The sequence below is a fragment of the Schistocerca piceifrons genome, chromosome 8 (genome assembly GCF_021461385.2).
Source record: "Schistocerca piceifrons isolate TAMUIC-IGC-003096 chromosome 8, iqSchPice1.1, whole genome shotgun sequence".
Taxonomy (NCBI): Eukaryota; Metazoa; Arthropoda; class Insecta; order Orthoptera; family Acrididae; genus Schistocerca; species Schistocerca piceifrons.
This window is the reverse complement of record NC_060145.1, coordinates 474,216,936-474,226,916: the sequence shown is the minus strand read 5'-3', so window position 1 is coordinate 474,226,916 and position 9,981 is coordinate 474,216,936. Positions and strand designations below refer to the sequence as shown.

At 46.2% G+C, this 9,981-nt stretch overlaps 1 pseudogene; it reads right to left on the bottom strand.

Annotated features, from left to right (window-relative positions):
• Positions 1-308: 308 nt before the first annotated feature.
• On the bottom strand, positions 309-425 carry LOC124712762 (annotated as a pseudogene).
• Between the last annotated feature and the right edge of the window lie 9,556 nt (positions 426-9,981).

Sequence of the window (9,981 nt, the reverse complement as noted above, 5' to 3'; positions counted from 1 at the left end):
TGAAAACCGTATCAAAATTTCTACAGCAGCTCCCGACATTAAATTTCGTATATAGATAATAAGACGCACCGGGGTGCTTTATAATATGTGTAGACGAAGAAGAAAAAGCACTCCGTCGTCAGGCCACAAGTGGCCCATCGGGACCATCCGACCGCCGTGTCATCCTCAGTGAGGATGCGGATAGGAGGGACGTGTGGTCAGCACACCGCTCTCCCGGTCGTTATGATGGTTTTCTTTGACCGGAGCCGCTACTATTCGGTCGAGTAGCTCCTCAATTGGCATCACGAGGCTGAGTGCACCCCGAAAAATGGCAACAGCACATGGCGGCTGGATGGTCTCCCATGCAAGTGCCAGCCACGCCCGACAGCGCTTAACATCGGTGATCTCACGGGAACCGGTGTATCCACTGCGGCATGGCCGTTGCCTGGCCGAAGAAGAAGATATGTATATATGTGTAAATTCTGGCAATAATTTCGTTTTGCTCGACATCATGGTGCAAGTCTTTCAATTGGACACCATTTTGGTGGCTTGCGTCTTTCTGACCTAACAAACAGCTTGAAGTGAAATCGGAACCACGTGTCTTTGCAAATGAATCTCCACTTCATTGAGAGGTGAAGGCTAAGTTAAAAAAGAAAGGAGACTGAAGAATCCGTGGTCCCACCGGTTCACATTCCGATTCCCCGATATTGGAGTTTTCATGCACACGCTTTACAGCTAGTCTGCAAGGTCGCTATAGGTTCTGTTCAAGCTACGCTGCTTACTGAAACTGCGGAAGCTGTTTGCTTTGCTGATTTTCCCCCAGACACCGCTTTGTCTATGCGTTACCAGCTCTTACTGCCACGAGACACCACAAACGTTAAATATATATAGGTAATAATACATATATTACACACTGGTCATTACTATAATTATAAATTATATAAACAAAGATTTCTCGTGAATCAGTTTATCCACTAGCACAGTCGTATAAAAAGTCCTCCGTATTTCGTGAGTTTAGCCTCCAAATACAGGCAGAAAAACAACACGGCGTGGGGCTTTAATTTACAATACATACAGATGTGGAAGAAATTTTCTTTGCTACTGCGTGCCTCCGAGACTAGAGCTAGATGGAAATTACGTCCCATCGCTTTCTCTGTACAACAGTACTTTCGAGCCAGGTTCATTTTAAAGGAACACCTTTCAAATTGTAATTATTGCTGGTCGCCGCAATGGTTTGGAAAAGGACGCTAGGACCGCAGGGCTACTTCTCTGGTAAGTAGCTGACAGGAGCAGTCCAGTAAGGGCATCCTAACATATCGGCGGAGTTCTGTTAGAAGTCACTAGAAAGACGGAGAGAGAAAAACAAACATTTTCTAAGGCCAGTTCAATTAATAAAAAGTCAGCAGAATCAGTTAATCAACTGCAATTATTTTATGGGAGGAAAGGTGTATGCAATATGGGCCGCCATTCGGTCAGCCTCATTTGAAAGCACGCGCCGCGCCGCCAGTCAGTCCGCCGCTATGTTTCCTGCAGCCGCCACAGCCGCACGAGGGCGCTGCTAATGAGCTGAAAGCATCAACTCTCCGTAGCTGTAGCGCCGGGTGTACTTCGTTCATGTACTGAGCCCATTTAGTGTGTTTACCATCTCATAACATTCACAGATTTCATAGATGTCAGGGTTCGTCATCTCATTTACGAAATAGTCATTGTAATGAAGACTGAATTTGTTATGTCCGCACTATAACACAACAAACATTCCGTGATAACCAAATTTATCTGACCTTCTGTCAGTCAAAACAAAACGTAAGTTCGACTACACAACACTTTGCTGGCTGTAGCGCCAAGGAGAAATCAGAGTCACTAGTAGAGAATACAAGTCCAAACCACTGCCAACCAGTCGATACCGACGCGTCGCAAGTTTCCAGCCAGGGAGGCCACAGTGCGGTTCGGTCTCCGTGAATCCAGCAGCCGGGTAGTAACACAGTCATCGGCAAAGATTGAACTGGTTAAACGGGCTCAGGGAGCTCGCTTAAATCTGCAGGTCCGGCCAATCAGAGTGTTGGTAGATGGCGCCCTTAAACGGTTGCTCACTCTGGTGGCAAGGGCAGCGCCGCCAGGGTAATCCGTATCGCTAGTGGCGTGTACGTTGCCGCTAACCCCGCGACGACGCGTTCACTTGCGCCAGTTTGTTGATATCGTGTGCGGCGCCAGCGGTACTCGCTGTGTGCCGCGCGTGTTGTAGCACGCCGCGCCGAGTTGACGGCTGCTGTCGGGCGGCCGATACGACAGAATTGTAACCCTTCGTAACTGTATATAATTCAACATTCAAATCTACTGTTAGCGACTGATGATGCGACTACAGCAACCAAAGTTATATATTACTCTTTTTTTTTTTTTTTTTTTTTTTTTTTTGTTGCAAGAAAGATCACTTAAGGTGCCACAGAAAAATAATGCAACAGTCTACTCTTTCTACGCTGCGACCGAGTTTTCAGAGAGGATCCACCAGCGTCACTCAGCCTGACCTCTGTCGGTGTCCTGGAGAAGGCAACAGGTAGTGTCGGCGTAGTCCGTGCCATTCACAGAAGATCTAGCAGCCTTCCTCTGAGGCCTCATGCATTTTCAAAAGTACTCATTTGATTTAATTTATGGGAAATTTAAAGACCATTTACGTAATATTTTAAAAACAAGTCGTACATTTTACAATTTCGCTGGTATTTATACAGTGTTTCAGATTACTAGCAAAACCTGCGTTGAGTAATAACAACCACAGTAATAATATTTACAGAGAAAAATTAAGCAGTTAAAGAAAACGGAGGGTTGTTGTTGTTGTTGTTGTGGTCTTCAGTCCTGAGACTGGTTTGATGCAGCTCTCATACAGTAAAGCTGCATGTCGTCGGGAAAAATTACGGCTGTAGTTTCCCCTTGCTTGCAGCCGTTCGCAGTACCAGCACAGCAAGGCCGTTTTGGTTAATGTTACAAGGCCAGATCAGTCAATTATCCAGACTGTTGCCCCTGTAACTACTGAAAAGGCTGCTGCCCCTCTTCAGGAGCCACATGTTTGTCTGGCCTCTCAACAGATACCCCTCCGTTGTGGTTGCACCTACGGTACGGCCATCTGTATCGCTGAGGCACGCAAGCCTCCCCACCAACGGCAAGGTCCATGGTTCATGGGGGGAAACGGAGGGTGTAAAATAATAAATGTTAGTAATTTAGAAAAAATTATAGAACGATATTAAATTGATGATCTGCAGGCTTTCTTTTAATGTTAACAGGAAATAAAGCGTATAAAATACGGCATACGTTATCGTTATTCCAAGTGGGACGGCCTCGGCAGGAACATCCAGCCTGTCTCATCTGAAGTAGCATACAAAATTATGTAGAACAAATGTATCATGAGAGATATGGTATGTATTTGTTTCTACAGTCTAAGAACAGTACTACTTGTTACATATATTTACGTGCTTTTGTAGGACATATCCTTTGTAATATTTGTGTTTCTATGTCTGGACTTCCAAGGGGAGGCCGCCAATTGTGAAATTCAGATTCGATTCATACTGTGCATAGTAAAAGCTCATGGCCAGAGATGTAATGTGGCAAAGCACCAAGATGCACTTCTCAGCCGTTGTCGAGAAAATCGACAGTTAAAAGAAACCGTTCGGTGAAATACTCTCAACGATTTACAGTTTCCTACAGCGTCGTGGCGCAGCGGTAAGCGCTCGGGTTCGTTATCCGAAAGTCGCCGGATCGAATCTCGCGCCATGCAAATTTTTTTTTTTGGTATTTGTTTTTTGTAATTCAAATATATATATATATATATATATATATATATATATATATATATATATATATATATATATATAAAATTCCCGGCAATCAGTTGCAACAATTATGCATATAATAAGTTGTTGAAAGTCGTTTGTCGTGGAAAAACTGGCGACTTCGAACATGATTATGTGTTCCGCAAACAAAGTTGTATTTCACAAATGTTATTAATTGTCTTCATAATGTTTACACGTGTAGTTAACGGAAGACGTAGAAACGATATTCCGAAACGAATACGTATAGTGTAAGTCAAACGTTCGAATTAGAGTAGAGACCCCACGATATATGTATGAATTACAAAAAACAAATACTAAAAAAAGAGTTGCATGGCGCGAGATTCGATCCGGCGACCTTCGGATTACGAACCCGAGCGCTTACCGCTGCGCCACGACGCTGTAGGAAACTGTAAATCGTAGAGAGTATTTCACCGCAACGGTTTCATTTAACTGTCGATTTTCTCGACAACGGCTGAGAAGTGCATCTTTGTGCTTTGCCACATAACACCTCTGGCCATGAGCTTTTATTATGCACAGTATGAATCGAATCTGAATTTCACAATTGGCGGCCTCCTCTTGTTAGTTCTAAATGTTGTATGTGTGTTGTTATGCTGTATTTTTGTGTTCATGATGCTGTTTCCCTTAACCAGTGCCATAGGCTGGAGGGGGGCCTCAGAACATAAATTTCAAGCCTGACCTTCCCGAATGCTGTGTTCCGTACATGTAATCTTTGTCTCATTGTTTGCGTTTTATCCTTTACGTTATTAAGTTACAATATTTCAAGTGCAGTTGAGGTACATGGACCAATCAGCTGCTAGGTCTGCTTTTCTGATCATATCTTTTTTATCTATTTTAGGTGTTATTTTTCTTTTTGTTACGTATCTATCTGTGCCAGATACTGTTGTGCTTGTCATTTTCTGTGTCTGCCTCAGCATTAGCATCGGAGTAGTTAGAGCCTTCAAAGATGGAGTACGGTGTTCAGTACTCACAGGGCTTAATGGATGTGATACGCGCCATCAGAAGAGAAACGTCGCCTACCGTCTGCAGAAGATGCTGAGGTGCTAGGCCTACTGGCTGTATAGGTAACACGCCATCATGCACCACCCACAGCTGGTTCTCTTTGCTAGCATTCCTCTCTCTCGTCTGAAACCTATAGTCGCTTCCTAGACACCATTTGGTAATGTTCATTTTTAGTTAATGCTTCATCAAATGTAAAACCGAGTATGAATATGTGCACTCTTTCTTCCAGATTTCAGTGTCCCGTATACGTTTCCTATTTGATTGTAGATGTTAAATTAGATTTCATTTAATTATTCACTTTTGAGTTCCTTGCATTGTTAGGATTGTGATACGGCCCTTCCTGTTCACCTACACCTCCTGATGAGATTTTTATTTAACCGATATTCAGACTGGCTATTTGATTCATGCCTGGCAGCAGTATGGAGTACAGATGCTTCTCAGACCACGCAGGACGCCATAGCTTTCTTAAGCTCCTACGTGTTACAACATGTGGTAGGCAGGCGGGGTGTACCGCCATAACCCATACTATAAGCCAACAATGTCACCTTCTTCTGCTTAAAGCAGTGTCAAGTACCATCCACATGCTTTCCAGTGCTCCCTGGACATTCCCAACTGCCGAACGGTCTACCCGACAGAAGGCCCTAGTCACACGACATTTACATTTATTTTCGTCAACTGGTATGTAGAGGCTGAACTTGTCTTTATGTAGCTGTGGCTTCACTGTGCCATCAATAGAACCGCATGTTCAGTTATGTACGACTCGCCAAATGTCGAGGCTCCGGCAGCCACGACTGCACTCTTGGCGCAGGGCGTGGGGGGGGGGGGGGGAGGGAGGGAGAGGGGGGGGGGGGAGGCACAGTAACCACGGCATGCTGGCTCCATGTACTAACCATCCAGCAAAATAGGTCTACAAGGAGCTGAAGTTGCTTACAGATCAAAATACACTCCTGGAAATTGAAATAAGAACACCGTGAATTCATTGTCCCAGGAAGGGGAAACTTTATTGACACATTCCTGGGGTCAGATACATCACATGATCACACTGACAGAACCACAGCCACATAGACACAGGCAACAGAGAGCATGCACAATGTCGGCACTAGTACAGTGTATATCCACCTTTCGCAGCAATGCAGGCTGCTATTCTCCCATGGAGACGATCGTAGAGATGCTGGGTGTAGTCCTGTGGAACGGCTTGCCATGCCATTTCCACCTGGCGCCTCAGTTGGACCAGCGTTCGTGCTGGACGTGCAGACCGCGTGAGACGACGCTTCATCCAGTCCCAAACATGCTCAATGGGGGACAGATCCGGAGATCTTGCTGGCCAGGTAGTTGACTTACACCTTCTAGAGCACGTTGGGTGGCACGGGATACATGCAGACGTGCATTGTCCTGTTGGAACAGCAAGTTCCCTTGCCGGTCTAGGAATGGTAGAACGATGGGTTCGATGACGGTTTGGATGTACCGTGCACTATTCAGTGTCCCCTCGACGATCACCAGTGGTGTACGGCCAGTGTAGGAGATCGTTCCCCACACCATGATGCCGGGTGTTGGCCCTGTGTGCCTCGGTCGTATGCAGTCCTGATTGTGGCGCTCACTTGCACGGCGCCAAACACGCATACGACCATCATTGGCACCAAGGCAGAAGCGACTCTCATCGCTGAAGACGACACGTCTCCATTCGTCCCTTCATTCACGCCTGTCGCGACACCACTGGAGGCGGGCTGCACGATGTTGGGGCGTGAGCGGAAGACGGCCTAACGGTGTGCGGGACCGTAGCCCAGCTTCATGGAGACGGTTGCGAATGGTCCTCGCCGATACCCCAGGAGCAACAGTGTCCCTAATTTGCTGGGAAGTGGCGGTGCGGTCCCCTACGGCACTGCGTAGGATCCTACGGTCTTGGCGTGCATCCGTGCGTCGCTGCGGTCCGGTCCCAGGTCGACGGGCACGTGCACCTTCCGCCGACCACTGACGACAACATCGATGTACTGTGGAGACCTCACGCCCCACGTGTTGAGCAATTCGGCGGTACGTCCACCCGGCCTCCCGCACGCCCACTATACGCCCTCGCTCAAAGTCCGTCAACTGCACATACGGTTCACGTCCACGCTGTCGCGGCATGCTACCAGTGTTAAAGACTGCGATGGAGCTCCGTATGCCACGGCAAACTGGCTGACACTGACGGCGGCGGTGCACAAATTGTGCGCAGCTAGCGCCATTCGACGGCCAACACCGCGGTTCCTGGTGTGTCCGCTGTGCCGTGCGTGTGATCATTGCTTGTACAGCCCTCTCGCAGTGTCCGGAGCAAGTATGGTGGGTCTGACACACCGGTGTCAATGTGTTCTTTTTTCCATTTCCAAGAGTGTACATGCAACTACATCCTTCCACTACCCTCTACATATGTCCAAGCGTTGCTTGGTCCTTCCTCAGTTTTTACAACATAGACTGTATCCTCACGTAGTTAAGGTTTCATCACTCATTTCAAGAGTAGACTCGAAGATCAAAATTCCATTGTCTCTCCAAACCAAAAATACTGGCCTGCTGCGCTGCCATGCCTATACCTCCACATTCTACCCGATTTCCACTTCCACCTCCCTGTCCCATGACAAATTCAACTGATTACCTCTCCCTGGCTGAAAATCCTACGCATTCTACCAACTACAGCATTTCGTCCCATATAATTCAGTCAAAGGCTCGTAATCCACCCCAACTTCTTCCTGTTCTAGCATCGATTAAGCACCCCGCTCCACCGAACCCTCACCATCACACACTTTCAGACATCACTAGCCATCTGTTAATATTGTCCTTTTTCCCTCGCTCCTTGATATCTTTTCTATACATACAGTGTTTACTGGCAGCTCGTCCTCTATTGATCTGTCATACACAGCATCATCATCACGACCTTAGCATCCACTAGAGCATTTCCACCTGTATTTTTTAATAAAGCATAAAAAAATTATTTTTATTGTTTTACAGTGTTATTAACTGTGAGAATCTATATGAATTACGCTGAACATCGTTTGGCGGCAATGTAGCAATAAAGCTTCTGGCAGCCCCTGTCCTGCCCTCCCTCTTCCTTTCGCGCTGCGGCGGAGGCTGCAACAGGGGCTTCTGCGTCACATCATGGTCTAAAGTTCCGATAGGGTACTATCGTTGTGTCGACTACTGTGAGAGTGAGCACCGACAAAAAAGAAGGAAGGAGCGAAGTGCGACGGCCGGTAGCAGGAATCGAAGGTGATCTGTACATACGCTTGCAGATTAAAAGAATTAATTATTTCTAGAAAGTAAAGAAACATAGCATAACTTCTCGTTTTGAAGTGGCTTGGTGTGACTGATTTGCTTCGTGAGCCTCATACATGCAAGTACTCTTTTTGTGCACTTTTGCTAATCGCAGAACGCAGGTTCTGTATCGTTTTCCTCTTAGTCAGTACTGATGCTCTCGAAGTCTTGGACCGAACTGGACCCGAACAGCGATTGGCGGCTGGTGAAGTCAGCATTCACAGGGGACGCTGAACGCTGGTGTGGCGCTGCCCGCTCTTTCCTTTGACACGCGGGTCAGCGCCTTCTTGATGTTTCGTGGTGCTGTGCTGGTCGGCGTGCAGTCGATGTTTTAGGACTGCACAGGTACGTTCCTAGAAGGGTCAACCACTATACTACTTCCTCCTCCGTCTGTCTCGCGAAATGACCGCCGCGATGGAAGTAGAGAGGCTGGAGCGCACACGGACGGTTACCAGCAACAGTTCTTCCCACGAACCACCCGCGACTGGATCAGGAACAGAGGGAACACACTGGTACGTAGTGAGGTGGTTTGCGGAATATAGTTGTAGATGTGCAACAGATGTAGGCAGATAATCCTCGTAAGTAGTACGAAACGGAAGTCACATGCCATGCTCAGTTAGCCATAGGAATCTGCTGCCACGCTTCTAGAAGAAGAACGATTTTAGTCGGTAATGCTCTTAGGTGATTTTTAATGATTTTTAGGTGCAAGACTTATAAAGTAATATTTGCCAAACTTCCTGGCAGATTAAAACTGTGTGCCCGACCGAGACTCGATCTCGGGACCTTTCCCTTTCGCGGGCAAGTGCTCTACCATCTGAGCTACCGAAGCACGACTCACGCCCGGTACTCACAGCTTTACTTCTGCCAGTATCTCGTCTCCTACCTTCCAAACTTTACAGAAGCTCTTTCACAGGAGAGCTTTTGTAAAGTTTGGAAGGTAGGAGACGAGATACTGCCAGAAGTAAAGCTGTGAGGATCGGGCGTGAGTCGTGCTTCGGTAGCTCAGATGGTAGAGCACTTGCCCGAGAAAGGCAAAGGACCCGAGTTCGAGTCTCGGTCGGGCACACAGTTGTAATCTGCCAGGAAGTTTCATATCAGCGCACACTCCGCTGCAGAGTGAAAATCTCATTCTGGTAATATTTGCCAGTTTTCGAAACATGCTTTCTACACTTGGCTTCATTTTATGGACTGAAATAACTAATTCCGAAGAATTCTATATTGTAATAAATCGTAACATGATCGTTCAATAATTACAACGCAAAATAACAGTAACAATATTGAATTATCAAGCAGAATATAATGAAACAATCACATCCGTGTATTATGGTGAACACAAACTGCTGTACGTTGCTGCATTGACTTGCTTACTACCGTAGTGATGCCCAGCAGTTGGCACCACTTGTGCGGAGTAAAAAGGTTGAACATTCGCAAATGTGAACCTCAGGTTTCCACTGCGGAAAAAATACTTGTGTTCCACCGAAGACACAGGAAAATTAACATACACAATTGTAACGTTAGGGTCTGGAGAGGTTGAGAACACATATGGTTCTTTTAGTTGAGTTTAATTGCCACCAGCGCTACTGCCAGTATGACGTAATATTTTTCTGTTGTCGCAGCAGTCCTTCATTTAAATGTATTCTGAAAGGCTTTTTGATTTACGATTGAGATGCATATAAAAATTATTTCATGCTTTGCTATTAATTTCCATGTTCACTGACGCATACGTACAAGTCAGTGTGTATTTATGCCGTGTAATGATTTCTAATACGAGACTGCTTACATGTTACGCGTCTTCGAATGATACGCCCCACTTTTATGGTATATACTGCTGTAACTTTCTTTTCACGCTTTGTGATTATTTAATGATACAGAAGTGAGGAACAGA